This window comes from Tupaia chinensis, unplaced genomic scaffold (assembly GCF_000334495.1).
Source record: "Tupaia chinensis unplaced genomic scaffold, TupChi_1.0 Scaffold000147_1, whole genome shotgun sequence".
NCBI classification, from domain to species: domain Eukaryota; kingdom Metazoa; phylum Chordata; class Mammalia; order Scandentia; family Tupaiidae; genus Tupaia; species Tupaia belangeri.
The window spans coordinates 6,841,328-6,861,498 of NW_006159617.1; positions in this window are offsets into that span (position 1 = coordinate 6,841,328).

Genomic DNA, 20,171 nt, shown 5'->3' on the forward strand with positions numbered 1-20,171 from the left:
GGAAAGGCTGAACCTGAGCTGAACAATGGTGGCATTTAAAGAGGAGCAGAGGCACAAACCTACTCTCTTTGGCTGAGATTGCACAGACGGCAGAGGTTGAAGGAGACTATGTTTCAGCCAGAGGAGGCCAGGGGAGATGAGAGGAGGTTTGAGTAGACCCAGAAGGCACAAGATGCTCCACAGCTGCAGTCGGTAATAGAAAACTCCTGGCTTTACTTTCCACTTCTCCCTCCCTGTTGCCCTAATAAAGAATAAACTTGGGAACAGCTCAGGGCCACGTCTATCTCCATCAGAGATGCCCGGTCTACCCAATCCCTGCTTTTCCCCACTTGTGTATGTCTGTTTTTTCTAAGCCACCGCTGCCCCCACTCAGGTCCACTTCTCCCCGCCAGGCAGTTAGTGGCAGAAACCCCGTTGGGGATCTCTCTCTGTCTTCCTATGGAAAGAGATAAAAGTTTTTGTTCTGTTTTTGCCATAGGGTGTGTGCACTCACCAGAGAGAGACAGTGAGAAAGAAAGTGAGAACTCATGCCCTGGGTTGGGGGGGAAGGCCATGCTACAATCTTTTCTCCTTCATTCTCCTCCTGAGATTTCGGGCATGCGCACACACATGTCTGGTGTGATTCTTAAGCTGCCAAGTCCAGGACTTGTACTGTGGTTGACTAGGTGGGAATCCAGCACCTTAACCACCAAGCCACTTACTGGCCCAAGAAATAAACTTTTTTTTTTGGAGAGGTTTTTACTACAGGGCGCGTGCGCTCGCCAGACAGAGAGAGACAGAGAGACAGAAAGTGAGAAATCCCCCCCCAGGGGGGATGGTCACGCCACAATCCCTTCTCCTCCATTCTCCTCTCGGGATCTTGGGCACGCACGCACACGCGCCCGGCGTGAGTTTCAAGCCACCAGGTCCGAGACGCGAACCACGGTCGACTATGTGGGAGTGCAGCAACATAGCCATTACGCCAACTGCTGGTTCCCCAAGAAATAAACTTTTATTTTTGGAGAGGTTTTTACTACAGGGCGCGTGCGCTCGCCAGACAGAGAGAGACAGAGAGACAGAAAGTGAGAAATCCCCCCCCAGGGGGGATGGTCACGCCACAATCCCTTCTCCTCCATTCTCCTCTCGGGATCTTGGGCACGCACGCACACGCGCCCGGCGTGAGTTTCAAGCCACCAGGTCCGAGACGCGAACCACGGTCGACTATGTGGGAGTGCAGCAACATAGCCATTACGCCAACTGCTGGTTCCCCAAGAAATAAACTTTTATTTTTGGAGAGGTTTTTACTACAGGGCGCGTGCGCTCGCCAGACAGAGAGAGACAGAGAGACAGAAAGTGAGAAATCCCCCCCCAGGGGGGATGGTCACGCCACAATCCCTTCTCCTCCATTCTCCTCTCGGGATCTTGGGCACGCACGCACACGCGCCCGGCGTGAGTTTCAAGCCACCAGGTCCGAGACGCGAACCACGGTCGACTATGTGGGAGTGCAGCAACATAGCCATTACGCCAACTGCTGGTTCCCCAAGAAATAAACTTTTATTTTTGGAGAGGTTTTTACTACAGGGCGCGTGCGCTCGCCAGACAGAGAGAGACAGAGAGACAGAAAGTGAGAAATCCCCCCCCAGGGGGGATGGTCACGCCACAATCCCTTCTCCTCCATTCTCCTCTCGGGATCTTGGGCACGCACGCACACGCGCCCGGCGTGAGTTTCAAGCCACCAGGTCCGAGACGCGAACCACGGTCGACTATGTGGGAGTGCAGCAACATAGCCATTACGCCAACTGCTGGTTCCCCAAGAAATAAACTTTTATTTTTGGAGAGGTTTTTACTACAGGGCGCGTGCGCTCGCCAGACAGAGAGAGACAGAGAGACAGAAAGTGAGAAATCCCCCCCCAGGGGGGATGGTCACGCCACAATCCCTTCTCCTCCATTCTCCTCTCGGGATCTTGGGCACGCACGCACACGCGCCCGGCGTGAGTTTCAAGCCACCAGGTCCGAGACGCGAACCACGGTCGACTATGTGGGAGTGCAGCAACATAGCCATTACGCCAACTGCTGGTTCCCCAAGAAATAAACTTTTATTTTTGGAGAGGTTTTTACTACAGGGCGCGTGCGCTCGCCAGACAGAGAGAGACAGAGAGACAGAAAGTGAGAAATCCCCCCCCAGGGGGGATGGTCACGCCACAATCCCTTCTCCTCCATTCTCCTCTCGGGATCTTGGGCACGCACGCACACGCGCCCGGCGTGAGTTTCAAGCCACCAGGTCCGAGACGCGAACCACGGTCGACTATGTGGGAGTGCAGCAACATAGCCATTACGCCAACTGCTGGTTCCCCAAGAAATAAACTTTTATTTTTGGAGAGGTTTTTACTACAGGGCGCGTGCGCTCGCCAGACAGAGAGAGACAGAGAGACAGAAAGTGAGAAATCCCCCCCCAGGGGGGATGGTCACGCCACAATCCCTTCTCCTCCATTCTCCTCTCGGGATCTTGGGCACGCACGCACACGCGCCCGGCGTGAGTTTCAAGCCACCAGGTCCGAGACGCGAACCACGGTCGACTATGTGGGAGTGCAGCAACATAGCCATTACGCCAACTGCTGGTTCCCCAAGAAATAAACTTTTATTTTTGGAGAGGTTTTTACTACAGGGCGCGTGCGCTCGCCAGACAGAGAGAGACAGAGAGACAGAAAGTGAGAAATCCCCCCCCAGGGGGGATGGTCACGCCACAATCCCTTCTCCTCCATTCTCCTCTCGGGATCTTGGGCACGCACGCACACGCGCCCGGCGTGAGTTTCAAGCCACCAGGTCCGAGACGCGAACCACGGTCGACTATGTGGGAGTGCAGCAACATAGCCATTACGCCAACTGCTGGTTCCCCAAGAAATAAACTTTTATTTTTGGAGAGGTTTTTACTACAGGGCGCGTGCGCTCGCCAGACAGAGAGAGACAGAGAGACAGAAAGTGAGAAATCCCCCCCCAGGGGGGATGGTCACGCCACAATCCCTTCTCCTCCATTCTCCTCTCGGGATCTTGGGCACGCACGCACACGCGCCCGGCGTGAGTTTCAAGCCACCAGGTCCGAGACGCGAACCACGGTCGACTATGTGGGAGTGCAGCAACATAGCCATTACGCCAACTGCTGGTTCCCCAAGAAATAAACTTTTATTTTTGGAGAGGTTTTTACTACAGGGCGCGTGCGCTCGCCAGACAGAGAGAGACAGAGAGACAGAAAGTGAGAAATCCCCCCCCAGGGGGGATGGTCACGCCACAATCCCTTCTCCTCCATTCTCCTCTCGGGATCTTGGGCACGCACGCACACGCGCCCGGCGTGAGTTTCAAGCCACCAGGTCCGAGACGCGAACCACGGTCGACTATGTGGGAGTGCAGCAACATAGCCATTACGCCAACTGCTGGTTCCCCAAGAAATAAACTTTTATTTTTGGAGAGGTTTTTACTACAGGGCGCGTGCGCTCGCCAGACAGAGAGAGACAGAGAGACAGAAAGTGAGAAATCCCCCCCCAGGGGGGATGGTCACGCCACAATCCCTTCTCCTCCATTCTCCTCTCGGGATCTTGGGCACGCACGCACACGCGCCCGGCGTGAGTTTCAAGCCACCAGGTCCGAGACGCGAACCACGGTCGACTATGTGGGAGTGCAGCAACATAGCCATTACGCCAACTGCTGGTTCCCCAAGAAATAAACTTTTATTTTTGGAGAGGTTTTTACTACAGGGCGCGTGCGCTCGCCAGACAGAGAGAGACAGAGAGACAGAAAGTGAGAAATCCCCCCCCAGGGGGGATGGTCACGCCACAATCCCTTCTCCTCCATTCTCCTCTCGGGATCTTGGGCACGCACGCACACGCGCCCGGCGTGAGTTTCAAGCCACCAGGTCCGAGACGCGAACCACGGTCGACTATGTGGGAGTGCAGCAACATAGCCATTACGCCAACTGCTGGTTCCCCAAGAAATAAACTTTAAAAAAAAAAAGAACATAAAAGAAATAAAGCTGCTATGACTATATTTATTTACTTTATAAACATGTATGAATATCTTGGAAGTATAGATTCTTAGAAAGGAAAGTAAAACAAAGATATTTTTATTTTAAAATTAGAGGTGTCTGAATTACCATCAGAAAAACTGGTACCAATTTACAGTCTTACAAACTATATATAAAATTGCCCATTTCTTTCTGATAATGCCACTATAAATCTATTGAATTTTTAATAACTATATCTGATTGGTTTTTATTTTGTGCTTTATTACTTTAGAGGTTAAGCATATATTTACATTTTATTTCTTAATTTTTTTGGTAAATTGTGTCTTTATTTCTTTTATCCAGAAAAGAAATTATTGTTTTTTCATAATAATTTAAGGAGTCTCTAGTGTACTTTGTTTCAGTTTTTGGTTTTGTCAGAGGACACATGCACTTACGAGAGAGAGAAAGCACCCCTTAAAGGGATATGGTTATGCCTCATTCCTTTCTCCTTCATTTCTCCAACCCACCAAGATTTGGGGCACACATGCAGATGTGCCCCGTGTCTTTCGAGTCATCAGACTGGGATTCGAACTGCTGTCAGCCATGTGGGGTCTGGTTCCTGATGTACTATGTGCTACGGGGTCGCTTCTTAACGTATTTTGTACATCATACTTGGCTTTATGTATGTTACAAAGGCTTTCACTAGGACCTTTTATTTTGGTGTCTTTTGTCATACAGGTATTTCAGTGTTTTAAAGGGAGACCAGTTGGAGTTTTAGTAATGGTTCCTGGGATTTGTATCTCTAGGACAGCTCACTTCACTCCCCTTCCCAAACTGTAAAAGGCGATGTGCTACGTTTTACTCTAGTTCCTCTTGGATTCTTTAAAAATACAATGCTTAGTTATTCCACTTGGATTTTGTGTGTTTGATATGGTATAAGGACCTAAATGAAATTTTTTCAAGATCTACAATTCTCTCGGGGTGAAGAGTCTGTCCTTTTTTTTTGGGGGGGGGAGATTTTCACTGTAGGGCGCGTGCGCTCGCCAGACAGACAGAGAGAGACATAGAGACAGAAAGCGAGAAATCACCCCCCAGGGGGGATGGTCACGCCACAATCCCTTCTCCTCCATTCTCCTCTCGGGATCTTGGGCACGCACGCACATGTGCCCGGCGTGAGTTTTAAGCCACCGGGTCCAGGACACGAACCGCGGTCGACTACGTGGGAGTCCAGCGACATAGCCATTACACTAACTGCTGGTTCCGAAGAGTCTGTCCTTTTCACATCAATGTTAAACATTCCCTTTTCTATATTCTTTTTTTTTTTGGGGGGGGAGAGGTTTTTGCTATAGGGCCTGTGCGCTTGCCAAAAAGACAGAGAGAGGCAGAGAGAGACAGAAAGCGAGAAATCACCCCCCAGGGGGATGGCCACGCAGCAATCCCTTCTCCTCCATTTTCCTCTCGGGATCTTGGGCACGCACGCACATGTGCACAGTGTAAGTTTAAGCCACCAGGTCTGGGATTCGAACCACAGTCAACTACATGGGAGTCCAGTGACGTAGCCATTACGCCAACTGCTGGCCTCATCCCTTTTTTACATTCTAAATGTCTATTTATACATAGCATCATTCCTGAATTATCCTTTTGGTTCCATTTGTCCATGCGTTGCTTTTCTGTGTGTGTGTGTGTGTGTGTGTGTGTGTGTGTGTGTGTGTGTGGTGTTCTTTTAAATAGGGCCTTGGTGTGTCACAATCCTCTTGCCTCAGCCTCTCAAGTAGTCAGGACCACAGGAATCTGACAGACCACCTGACTTTGTAAGGTAGGCTGGGACTTGAACCAGAGGCTCCATGTGTTCTCAGCCTGTTGAGTAACAGTATCTTGCAGGTGCTGTTGTGGTTGGGTCTTGACATTGCTTAACTAATGTAAGCTAAGTATATTTTGATAACTTAAAAAAAAATCATTGTTCTTTAAAAAAAATTTTTGGTTGTTGCCTGTTCTGAAGTATTTTCTTTTCCATATGAACCTAAAATAAACATTTCAAGTTCTCCAAATCTCCTGATAGGATTTTTTTTATTAGGACTGCACTGAATTTATGGAGTAATTTGGAAAGTTGACACCTTTAGAATACTGAGCCTCTCATCCAGAAACATATACAACCTTCTCTCTGTGAAGGCCTTCTTTAATGTCTTCAATAAAATTTATAGTTTTCCTCATGTGGCCCGTGCTCAGTTCCCATTGGCTTATTCAAAGGAAACTTTTTTTTACATTCTATGCTGCCATTGGGAATAAGAATTTAAGATTTTATTGTTTTACAAAGGGGTAAGAGAAAGGAAGAAAAGCAGAAGTTGAAAGACTAGACGATTACAAAGAGAAATGACAAAGGGAAGATAAAATGACAGAGAATGAAAACGGGAGAAGGTTGGTTCCTGTCGAGTTCCTGCTCTGTAATATATCCATCATTAGATGCAGCCACAAGCACCCTCTTGTTTACACTTCCAGCCGGTGGCTCATTTGAAAAAGAGGGAAGTGTAGAAAGATCTGCAAGGGAATAGGACTGGGACATGGAAGAGAACGAGTTTGGGCTGAGAGGTGGGGAGTGATCCCAGACTGCCCTCTCACCAGCTGTGAGAGCTTGCTCCGCTTACCTAATTACATTCTTTCTTTATAAAACTTGGATAATAGCTGCTCAGGTGACTCTGAGGAGCAATTGAATCAATTGAAATAATGTAAGTAGGGACCAGGTGGCGTAGTGGTTAAAGTCGTGGGTTCCCAAATGGCTGGCTGTGGGTCGAGTCCTGGACCCAACAGTTTGAAAATCACAATAAATAGGTAAGTCAATAAATAAATGTTTAAAAGAAAGAACAAAAGTGCACATCACATACAGAATTCTCCCTAAATGCCAGCTTCATAAATGCCAGTTCCCGTCCCTCAGTATGTCTCTTCTGACCTCTGGCCTTTGTGCCCCCTGCACCAGGCTGCCATGGAAATCTCAGTGTCTGCTCAAGACAACATTCGGCCCTTAATATGAATGTGCTATGAGATGTTTATTGCATGAGTGCAGCACCCAGGGACACATACCTAAAATTCTTGAGAAAACAGTTGTTAGGAGCTGTAATTTGAGTCTATGAAAAAGTCGCATACGCCTGAAGAAAAAAAATTACCCATTACAAAAGGAGGCATTATTGAAACTTCCATCCTTATTGAAGCCTAAATCCCCAGTGAGAAACACCCTCTATGCCTACCCAAACAATAGTTCCTTGTCTCCAAGACAATGCTGGCTACATAGCCCTGGAAAGCATCGAATCCCCATGGCGATAGCAACGGTTCCAGCAACACTGAAGCAGTGTCTGGAGGAACAACTGCACCAGCTGACCAGAGCCTTGGCCAGTGAAGGGAGGCTCCATTCCCAGCCTGAGCTGCAGGAAAACAACACTTCCTGACTATACCTTGTAACCCATTGCAGGGCTCTGACCCTCCAGGGAAGCAGCGCTTACAAGATGTGAGTATGAAGTACAAAGAAAGATAAAAATAAGACATAGTTGAAGTGACCTAGATCAGCAGTGTGTTCTTGGGAACATGTCCGCTTGCCTCCGACTCTTCTGGCTCATGGAGAAAATGCATCAACCAGCCTGGATTTAAATCCTTCCCCCTCTGCAGCTGGGAGCTCTTAGGAAATTTGATCGTCTCTCTGAACCTCATTCTCCTCATTTGAAAAATGGGGTTAATAACACAAATGTCAGAAAATCACTGTGAGAATCAAATCGCACAAATACAAAATTGTGTTCAATAAAACCCAGAATTATTCTTATATAGGGAGCTGCATTCACAGTCTGTGAATGTTCCCAGTGGTTCTGAGCTACACTTTTCAAGGGGAAATGTGATTTCAGCAAAGGCCAGATGTCATATGATTCTTGTAAATGATGTGTGTGATAAAATGTTCTTTACTTTTTGCAACGGGATGGTCTCTTAAATATTGAGTTGTGTTTCCATCAGATGATTGTACACTGACCTCAGCCCATTGGATCCAAAGTCTCATTGAACCCAGACTCCAGTAACCACTTCCTCTGTACCAACCAGTCAAAGTGAGGCCCTCGTCATCATCTTCCTGTATTATTGCCCATCGCCCTCTAACTGATCTTCCTACTTTCACTATTGCTCTAAAAAATATTTGAGCAATGGCAGTATCATTAAGACGAATGTGTTACCTCCCTGAAGAAAGTTTTGGCCCTCATTTATTTGAATATTTATTATTTAACAAATATATATGGAGCCTCTACCAGATGCTAGCTTGTTCTAGGCTTGATCTGACATTCAAAAATAAATACAAGGCGGGAACCAGCAGTTAGTGTAATGGCTATGTCGCTGGACTCCCACGTAGTCAACCGCGTTTCGTGTCCCGGACCCGGTGGCTTAAAACTCACGCCAGGCACGTGTGCGTGTGTGCCCAAGATCCTGAGAGAAGAGTGGAGAAGAAGGGATTGCGGCATGACCATCCCCTCTGGGGGGTGGTTTCTCACTTTCTGCCTCTATGTCTCTCTCTGTCTGTCTGGCGAGCGCATACGCCCTGTAGTGAAAACCTCTCAAAATAAATAAATAAATAAATAAATAAAAACAAGGCCAGGTGGTGGTGCAGTGATAATGTAACTGGACCCACATAGGGAAGGTTATAAGTTCACATCCTGAGATTTCCCTGAGCACAATGGGCATGCACACGTGTGTCCATGATCCAGGCCATCTGAGACTAGGGTGGATAATGGCATGAAGACCCTGTTGGGGGTGCATGTCTTTCTCATGAAATAAATAATATATATTTTTAAAAAATTTTTAAAGGAAATAAACCCAAGCATAAATCTCTGTCTCCTGGAGCATATATTTCCAAGACACAGCAACCACGAAGGAGACAAACGTGTACAGTATAGCCTAAACCAGAAGACGGTGGATGACAGGGAGAAAAATAACACAGAGCAGGGGTGAAAAAGAGCACAGGGACTAGGGATAGGGCATGGGGCTGGCCATTTTAAATATGATGGTTGAGAAAATTTCTCTTAACAAGTTGACGTTTGAGGAGTGATCAGAGGAGAGCAGGAGTAAGCCGTGTGGTTATATGAGAGGGTGTAGATGGGAAGATCTTCTAGGCAAAAGAAACAGCAGGTACAAGGGCCCTGAGGTCAAGTGAAGAGATCTGAGTGCCTCTAGCACCATGAGTAAAGGGGGAATAGAGATAAAAGTGGTTCAAATACCATGGGACAAGGAAAGGGATCTGGAGAACCACAGGGGTCATGGCGAGGGCGAGGGTGAGGACTCTTAACTCGAATGAGCTGGAAAGCTGCTGGATATTAAGGGGAAAAGTAACTGCTTTGCCCTTTTAAAGAATCATTTTGGCTACTCTGTAGAGCAGCATTTCTCAAACTTGAGCGCACATCAGAACCACCTTGGAGGACTAACTACCACACAGACTTCTAGGCCCCGTCCCCTGTCAGACTTCTGGGTTCTGATTGAGTAGGTCTGGTGTGGTGCAGGAGAACTTGTATTTTTAGCAAGTACTAAGGTGCTGCTCTGGTCTGGGACCACCCTGTAAGGACCACCGGTGTAGAGGAGTTTGTAAGAAGAGCTATTACAAAAGGAGAGGGGACTAGCAGTTAGCATAATGGCTATGTCACTGGACTCCCACGTAGTCGACCGTGGTTCGAGTCCCGGACCCAGTGGCTTAAACTCACACCAGGCGCGTGTGCGTGCATGCCCAAGATCCCGAGAGGAGAATGGAGGAGAAGGGATTGTGGCGTGGCCATCCCGCCTGGGGGGTGATTTCTCACTTTCTATCTCTCTGTTGCTGTCTGTCTGTCTGGCGAGCGCATGCGCCCTAAAGCAAAAACCTCTCCAAAAAAAAAAAAAGAGAGAGAGAGAGAGACAGAGAAGGCAGTGAGGTGGTTATTTGCAATAATCCAGGAAAAAAGATGCTGAGGACCACACCAGTGGTAGCAGAGGAGGTGGTGAGAAGTGATTGTGGATTCTGAATACAGTCTGAACATAGATCCAGTGGGATTTGCTGAAGAATTGAATGTGGTGCATTATGTTAAAAGAAATTGCACAATGGATTTTAAGAATTTTAGATTAAACGATTAGCTAAATGGAGTTGCCACTTACTGAGATGGGGAAGAAAGACTCCTGGTCAGGAGTAAGGGAAGAATTCAGGAGTTTAATTTGAGAATTATGTTGGTTGTGCTTATTAAAGATCTCCAAATGAGATGTCAGATAAGCCTTCCTTTTTCAAGGAGCCTATAATTCAGAAGAGAGTCCTGATCTGAGGACAGAAAGGCAGAAATCATCCATATATTGAAGGTATCATAAAGCTTGGCTTAGACGATCCCTGGAAAAAACGAAGGTAGAGAAAATGTCCCAGGACAAAACTCTGGCAGTTAGAAGTTAACACGTTAAAAGGGACCAGCTATGAGAACTGAGACTCAGCCAGGCAGAGGAAAACTTGGAGACTATTGAAAGTGTGCCCTGGGGGACCAGCAGCTGACGTAATGCTATGTCGCTGGAGTCCCATGTAGTCGAGCAAGGTTGGAACCCCAGACCCAGTGGCTTAAATTCACATCAGGCATGTGTGCGTGCATGCCCAAGATCCCAAGAGGAGAACGAAGGAGAAGGGATTGTGGCGTGGCCATCTCCCCTGGGGGGCGATTTCTCGCTTTCTGTCTCTATTTTTCTGGCAAGTGCCCTCAATCTTTAGCAAAAAACTCTCAAAAAAAAAAAAAAAAGAAAGAAAGAAAAGAAAAAGAAAGAAAGAAAAGAAAAGAAAAAGTGCCTTGAATTTTAAGTATTTTAACATGCTCAGGTTTGCTTGCTACAGAGCTACCTAATCATGACAATTACCACTAAGCCTGTACTATGAAGGGGAGCTGCTATGGAATATGAACAATTTTGAAGTGGTTCCTTATGGATACATGATTCCAGCAGAAAAAGATGGTCACTATGATTGACATTTCTCGTGTGTGTGTGTGTATGTGTGTGTTTAATTGCCAGCAAGCACATGAGTTTGACAGAGATAGAGAAATGGCAAAAAGAAAGAGAAAGAGAGAGAGAGAGATCATCCCCAAAGGGGCTTGGTTATACTGCAATGTCCTCTATTCTAGTTCTCCATCCCCCATCCTGTTGGGATTCGGGACATGTGCGCGCGTGCACGCACACACACACACACACACACACACACACACACACACACATACGGGTCTAGCATGTTTTTCAAGCTATCAGGGCCAGGATTCCAACTGCAGTTGGCCATGTCAGATCTAGCTCCCTTGGGAACCAGCAGTTAGCATAATGGCTATGTCGCTGGACTCCCACGTAGTCGACCGCGGTTCGCGTCCCAGACCCCGTGGCTTAAAATTCACGTCAGGTGCGTGTGCGTGCATGCCCAAGATCCCGAGAGGAGAACAGAGGAGAAGGGATTGCGGTGTGACCATCCCCCCGGGGGGTGATTTCTCGCTTTCTGTCTCTATGTCTCTGTCTGTCTGGCAAGCGCACGCGCCCTGTAGCAAAAACCTCTCCAAAAAAAAAAAGAAAAGAAAAAGAAAAAGATCTAGCTCCCTTAATCACTAGGCCTCAGACCTGGCCTTCTTTTTTGTTCTTTTACACTTTAGAGCTGATTTTATTTTTATTACCAAAAAAATACAACATTGCCACAATTTAATCACTGGCAAAAACTAGAATCTTTCACCTTCATACATTCTGTCTTGTTGACTCTTTTTCTTGAAGTAAATTGCACAACTCTGAGAGATCATGTTGTAAATCTAAGTTGCTGAGCATGTGTGTGTGTGTGTGTGTGTTTGTGTGTGGTCAGACTTCTGGAAATGTGTATGTGTAGAGTCAGTAAGTGTCTCATGAGGTACAACATTTTTCCTGTTCCTCTCCTTTTAATTTTTAACAGTGGTTCTTGGAATTCTCTGGTTTATCAGCAGTAAAAACAAATGCTTTAAATTGCTCATTCATTAGTCTCTGAGCAATCTGGTCTTCAAGCACAGCAGGTGGGAGGAGCCGCAGTTGTAATGCAGGAGAGCTGGGGGAAGACTAGAGAGGCTGGAGTGGCATTTAGGGTTGTTGGCAACCAGCAGGGAACAGAGCATCTGGATCTCTCTCAGAAGCTTCCAGCTTTGGGGAGCTGTCTACCATCCCGGCCGGGAGGTAAGTGTGCACTCAATCAATGTGGCTTGGTCTAGCCAAGTGGAGGACACAAGGAACACACCGCCCGAGGCCCCAGGCCGCTCATCTTGAGAGACAGCTGCAGACTCATCAGCTAGTGTCTCCCAGCTGAGTCGCAGAAGTTCTCAGGCTTACTCCTCTATGGGAAATACGGCAAGTCGGGGTGCATGGAGCACAGCCATTTGTTGCATCTCTTCTCCAAGTCTACCTGGCGATGACTCAGCCTTAGTCAGCAACACCTAGTTACAGTAAATCCCTCTCACGTACCCTTACTTTGCTTTGTGTGTGTGCAAGTTACAACCTCGGGAGATTGATGTTTCCGCCGAAATAGTATATACAAAATACACACCACAGGCCATACATACTGCTTGCTACTCTGAGGAAAAAGGACTACTCGTAACTCAGCAGTATTTCCCTAAGTCAGTCAGGTAGAGAAGATGATGCCCAAATCTGTGGGTTGCAGTCCTTTGGGTGATACAACTGGTGGGGACTTGACTCACTTCCAGAAGAAGAGAATGAGAACAGACAGCACATTGCTGTTTGTTATTTCTCTAGGGAGTTGAACGTACTGGTACTCAGCTCTGCTCCCCTAAAGAACCCACCCAAGCAGACTGTGGGGATCTCCAGTTTGCTTCTCTCTCAGGTGAAAGCATTTCAGGTCTACTTCTCAAATGAGATATTGAGATATCTAAGGTGAGGAATGTAACCTCCCCATGACTTGTTGATTCAGCTCACATTTCTATTATAGTCCAGGCACTGATCTATGTGTTTAGGATAGGTTAGAAAACAGACAAAAAGACCTGTCTTTTGAGTGCTCATATTCAAGTAGAAGGGGGGAAAAAAATCACCAAAAACCAGAATAAAGGATATAATTTATAAAAATGCCAATAACAATGTCCAATGATAGTAAGGACTCAAAAATACTGTCTTTGTTATTTACATCTCTGAACAATCCCTTCACTATAAAGCTGTTCACTCTCCAAGATGACCCCTAGGGGGCGTTCAAGGCCTTCCCCATTACTTTCCCCACAGAATAAATCTCAAACTTAGATGTAGGTCAAAATGGACTCCCAGTGGCAGTTGACTCGTTTCAGGTAAAGGCTGGAAAACTCAATGTGGTCTGTGTCCAACTCTGATAAGAATGACTTGAGTGGTTGTTAAAATGGAGATCCACAGCCAGTCCACCACCAGGAAGTCTAATCAAGTAAATTGAAAGGGAACCTGAGGTTCTGCGTTTTGTTCCACTCAGGTGACTCCAACGCGTGCACTCCCACTCTGCTGTAGTGAAGGAGAAAATATGAACTAATAATTGGCCTGGAGTAAATATTCTCTTTTTGTCTTTTCTTCTCGGGGCCTTAGAACAATCGTTTGCTTCTCTTTCTTGCCCTCTCTTCCATGATGCAATGAGGTAGGCTGTCCTGGGCTTCCTTGGACTAGGAGGTCCCAGCAGTGGGGTTCTCCACATAGCACAGGCATAGTGGATGTCGGGGCCAGCTTTAGCCTGTCCACATCAGAGGTCACAAAGTCGTGCCTCCTAGGCCATACCTGGCTCCCAAATCTGTTTTATTTGCCCTGAACAGAGTTGGCCTGTCTCGTGTTTTAGTAGAATTGGAATTTGTTTCCAATGTTTAGAAAGCAGGAGATTTCACATACAAACCCAGATTTCCTGCTTCTCTGGAATAGCGAGGAGATGTGAAACCTGGTCCCACATTCCTACATAGCAAAGTTGCTTTCTTCAGATGTCTCAGAGTACAGGACCAGCAGTCAGCATAATGGCTATGTCGCAGGACTCCCATGTAGTCGACTGCTGTTTGAGTCCCAGACCCGGTGGCTTAAACACATGCCGGGCGCGTGTGCGTGTGTGCCCAGGATCCCAAGAGGAGAATGGAGGAGAAGGGATTGTGGCGTGGCCATCCCCTCCTCCTCTCAGGATCTTGGGCGTGCACACACACGTGTGTGGCTTGAGTTTAAGTCACTGGGTCTGGGACTCGAACTGCGGTTAACTACATGGGAGTCCAGCGACATAGCCATTACACCAATTGCTGGTCCCCATTTATGTTTTTATTACAGTTGAAGAAAATGAAATACTTATTTAGAAAATATTTCTTTGGAAGATAAGGATTTAACAAGATGGTGTTTTCAAAACTCAATGTTTCTACACCAGATCCATTCTCTCGTTTATGTCACTCGCTTGGCTTTTTTACACATCTGAGTTTACTATGTCTGGTAGAGCATTTTTTTAAGTTTGTTTATAGATTTCTTTCATGAGAGAGACAGGACATAGAGGGAGAGAAAGAGACAGGCACCCCCAACAATATCTTCATGCCGCAAACCACCCCCAGCCTCAACCATCCCAGATCACGGGCACACGCTTAGGAGATTTCAGGCTGTGGACCTGCGACCTTCCCTTGTGGACCCAGGTGTATTACTGGCGTCATCATCTGGCCCTTGGTCTAGCTCTTAATCTGGAGGCCAAAGGTATTTTATTTTAAAATGTTGCAGACTACTATTCAGCGCTAAAGAGAAGTGAATTACTAATGTGCAATAAAATAAATGAATTTCAAAATTAAGTTTAGCAAAAAAAAAAAAAAAAAGTCAGACACAAAAGCGCAACATCGTATAATTCCATTTATATGAAATTCTAGAAAAGGCAAACCTCGTCTATTGTGACAGAAAGATTCCTGTTTCCTGGGGCAGAGATTGGCTGCCAAGGGCATGAGGAAGTGTTTCTGGAATGATGGAAATGCTCTATATCCCAGTCGCAGTGGGGCACATATACAGAATATGCATTTATTAAAGCTGCACTTTTTTTTTTTTTTAAGGTTTTTGCCATTGCAAGTACTCGCCAGAGAGGGGAGACAGAGTAAGACAATGATAGGGAAAGTGAGAAATCTCCCACCAAAAGGGATGGCCATGCCACAATCCCTTCTCCTCCATTCTCCTCCTGGGATTTTGGGCACACTTGTACACACGCCTGGTATGATTTTCAAACTGCTGGGTCTAGGACTCCAGCCGGGTTTGGCCCTGTGGGAGTCCAGTATCTTAACTACTGTTTCTGCTGACCCTAAAACTGTACCTTTTAGAAGACTGCATTTTCTTGTATTTCTATTACATTGAATAAAATTGTTTTTTTTTTTTTTAAGTTTATTTCTTACACACAAGAGACAAGCTCCCTCAACAGAGTCCCACACCATGACTTTCCCCACCCTACCCCCATAGATCATGGCACATCTCTGCCCTATACGAGAAGGTTGACTTGGGAACTGGCCTGATCTTTCCAATGGCTTGGCTAGTGGGCCTAAAGTTGAATTTTTAAGGTGACATAGTAGAGTTGCCTGAAGAAATAATGAAATAAAGAGGGTTCTTGCCTAGGGTTCCTTTTTCATATCACTGTCGTGAAGCTATGACAACAGATGGGCAGGACAGCATTCAGGATGTCCAACTCACAAGCATGGTGACCAACATTGAAATCTAGAGGTTTCCGTAACTTTTGCAGAAGGCAGCAAGTCCAGCAGCAGTTGAGTTGGTGAGGGACATACAGAAGGGGCACGGGTTCCCAGAGGACTTCAAATTGCCTGAAAAGTGACTCTTTAGGGCCTCAGTGCATTTGGAGGAGCTGCCTCAGGGCTGCCCCAGAAGAGGAGCCTTCACTGGATGAAGCATAAGCAGAAACATTGTGTGTGTGTGTGGGGGCGGTTTCTTCCCTTCTTCTCCTCTTCTTCTCCCTTCTGCTCCTCCCACCCCTTCTTTGCCAGGTCCACACTCAGGAACCTCCCTCTTCAAAAGCATTTTTCATATCCCGTGGGCGACACTAACAGTGGAGGGAATGAGATGTGGTATTGGCAATCCTGGGTGATCCCCTGTAGAGTTAGAGCGGATTCGCATCCAAAAACACAGGGCTTTGGTGTGTAGACCTTTGTTTGGCTTGTCTGTCTGGCACTGCTGGTAAACATTTTGTTTTTCCTCTTTTCTTGTGTTTCTTAGTCAGGGTTGAGGAAGAACATTGTAGGAAATGCAAGACAATGAGTTGTCATGGTCGAATTGACCTACCAACAAGAGGCTGACAGAGCCGTCAATATCCTCAGAACAGGAGGACAGTGACAGGAGCAGCGACAGGTGTTGTGGGAACCCCACCGATAATCTCTTGCCCTTAACACATCCTCAGAAGCTGCCTGAGTTTCACTGTAGCTCTTACACTTCTTTGCCTGAAGGTTTCCAAAAGGAACGTACCGGGACCGGCAGGTGGGGTGGTGACTAAGGGCACTGGACTCCTATATGGCTGGCCACAGTTCAAGTCTAGGGCCTGGCAGTTTGCTTTCTCTGTTTTTCTCTCTCTCTTACTCTGTCCCCATCTGGTCAAATTCAAATAAATAAATAGAGTTAAATAAAATAGTTCTTTTTTATAAAGAAAGGACAGTACCTACCACTGTGCGTTCCCACCAGCAATGTCTGAGAGTCCCAGCTACCTCTCCTCTTCAACAGCATCCAGTACTGTCAGGTTCTTTAAAACAACAACAAAAACAGTTCTGATAAGTGTAGTGTGGTCTCATTATGGTTTTAATTTGTATTTCCCCAGTGATTAATGATGCTGAGGATCCTTCATTGCTTATTAGCTAACGATACATTCCCTTCGCCGAAGTGTCTCTTCACACCTTTGCTTGCTTTTCTGTTCAATTTGATCCATTAGCTTAATTTTCTTATTGTTTGCTTTTAATACTCATAAATTGAAGTGTATTTATTTTACTTTATATACAAATAGCCAACATGATTTCTTTCACTGGTTGGGTATCTTGGACAGTCCATTCAAGGAACATCATTTAGTCCAACTTGGTGAAGCCTATGTCCTTCGCGGACTGATGGAAACACTGACGGCGTGTTGAGGCCGTATTTCCGGATCAGACTATGCCCGATTGAGCACACACGGCAAGAGTGAGAACCCTGCCTGAATTTTCATGGGTGTCTCCAGTAGAGCTGCTGGTGACCCATCATGCTTTCAGTGGGGCAACTGAGCAAAAGGGGTTTTTTATATTTCTTCATAAGGACCAGCAGATAACCTAATGGTTATGTTACTAGATGCCCATGTAGCCAACCATAGTTCAAGTCCCAGACCTGGTTGCTTAAAACTCATACCGAGTGCATACGTGCCCGAGAGGAGAATGGAGGAGAAGGGATTGTGGTGCGGCCATCCCCTCTGGGGGATGATTCTTACTTTCCGTCTCTCTGTCTCTCTGTTGAACACACATACCCTATAGCAAACAATCTCTTTATTAAAAAAAGTTCTTCATATATTATAGACACAAGTTTGTTGTCAGGTAATTGATTTACAAAGATTTTTTTTTTTTTGCAGTCTGTGGCTTGTCTTTTCATGCTTTTGACAGTGTCTTTCACAGAGCAAAAGTTTTGCATTTCGATGAAGTCCCATATATCAATTTTTTTTCTAGTATGGCTTATGCTTAGATATAATTCCTAGAACTATTTACCTCACCCAAGCTCACAATCTACGACCAACACTGAAATGTTGATTCATTTTGAGCAACTTTTTGCATATGGTGTGAGAAGTGGCTAAAAGATTCGCTTATTTGCATATGAGTACTTCCTTCAGTTGGTTTTTGACAATGTATTTCAGATTAACATCTTTTCAACGGTGACTTTACTTTTTTTTTTTTTCTTTGCTCTCCAGATGTAGCTAATATTGAGATTTGTGTGGGTAACCTTCTGATCTGATTTTTGCATATTTAGATATAAATACAAAAGAGTTTCAAAAAGCTTTTGGGAAAAATGGAATTAACACTACAAGTATGGGGTCAGCAGATGGTGTGGTGATTAGAGTCCCATATGGTTAACCACAGTTTGAGGCCCAGACTTGGCACCTTGAAAATCATACCAGGTGCATGTTCCTGTGTGCCCAAAATCCCAAGAAGAGGTTGGAGGAGAAGGGATTGCGGTGTGGCCATCATCCCTGAGAGATGACTTCCCACTTTCTCTCACTCTGTCTCTCTCCAGCAAGTGCACACATCCTGTGGCAAAAAATCCTTAAAAGAAAAGAAAAAAGAAAAGACAAGTTTCTTTTTGTGCAAGAAAATTGAAATCTAACCATAGTTTTTTCATTATACATATTTTCCATGAAATTTTGAAGACTCGTAGGTGTCTATATACCAAACATAGTATGTATTTATTTCAACATGTTTTTAAAACCTGTTCATCTTGATACTTGTATATCTAGTTTTTTCCTTTTAACTGCTATATAATATTGCATCATAGAGTAGGCCACCTTTTACTTATCCATCTCTTTTTTTTAAGAGAGATTTTTGCTACAGGGCGCCTACATTCACCATAGAGACAAAGAGAGACAGAAAGAAAGAAATCACCTCCAAGGGGAGATGGCCACACCACAATCCCTTCTCCTCCATTCTCTTCTCAGGATCTTGGGCACACATGCACATGCGCCTGACGTGAGTTTTAAACTGCCAGGTCTGGGACTCGAACCATTGTCAACTACATGAGAGTCCAGCTATGTAACCATTACACCATCTGCTGGTCTCTACTTGTCCACCTCTTTATTGATGGGTATTGCTATAGTTTGTGTATCTCCCCCAAAACATGTTGGAACTTGATTTTATTGTACAGGTGTTAAGTGAACATGTAATCCCTTCAAGGCATCCTACAGAGGGGCCTTTGAGTGTGATAAGATCATGAAGCCAGGGCCCCTATGCTTGAGTTTTGGTGGGTTTATAGCAGAGACAAGACCAGATCATACAAGAGAGAGAAAGTTCTGCTCTGCTCAAAGTTCTGCCTTCCATGCTTATGTGATATCTTTGGACTTTCCAGCAGCCAGAATCATGAGTTTTGGAAATAAACATCTACTTTCTTTACTTTTTTGACTGAATAGTTGTTTTATTTGGAAGTGTATTGACATGGGAATAATAAAGACATTGGCATTGAATTCAGTATTCTTTTTAAATCATACAGTGATTTCTTGCTTTCTATCTCTCTGTCTCTCTCTCTCTGTCTCTCCAGCAAGTGCATGCTCCCTCTAGCAAAACCTCTCTTAAAAATTTTTTTTTAGGGAACCAGCAGTTAGCGTAGTGGCTATGTCACTGGACTCCCACGTAGTTGACTGCGGTTCGTGTCTCGGACCTGGTGGCTTAAAACTCATGCCGGGCGCTTGTGCGTGCGTGCCCAAGATCCCAAGAGGAGAATGGAGGAGAAGGGATTGTGGCGTGACCATCCCCCCTGGGGGATGGTCCCATATGGGACTCCAATCACCACACCATCTGCTGACCCCATACTTGTACTGTTAATTCCATTTTTTCCAAAAGCGTTTTGAAATTCTTTTGTATTTATATCTAAATATGCAAAAATCAGATCAGAAGGCTACCCACACAAATCTCGCTTTCTGTCTCTATGTCTCTCTCTGTCTGTCTGGCGAGCACACACGTCCTATAGAGAAAACCTCTCCAAAAAATTTTTTTTTAAATCTAAACAGAAACATCTATTTTCTTTATAAAACACCAATTCTCAGGGATTTCTGATAGAAATGCAAATAATAGACTAAGGCCAACAGTAAGGTAGAATCCATCTTTTCACTAGGGAAAACATTGCTACAATAACCATATTTGGACACGCTCCGTGTAGTCGTGTCAGAGTTTCCCTAGCACATACTATGAAAATTCAATTGCTAAGTTCGAGGGTATGCCTTCCTTTAAAAAGAATTATTGTTTATTTTATTTTATTTATCATCATTATTTTTGCTGCAGGGCACATGTGCTCACCAAAGAGAGACACAGAGAGAGACAGGGAAACTGAGAAAGCAAGTCACTAGGTCTTGGACTCAGATCACAGTTGGCCATGTGTGAGTCCAACACCTCAACCACCATGCTACCTGCTGGCCCTGGGATGTGCCTTTTGACTAAAATGACCAAACCAACTGACAATCTCACAGCATGAACAGATGGGATTTACAATCCCACAACTTCACCAATTGCAAGCCAATATGATA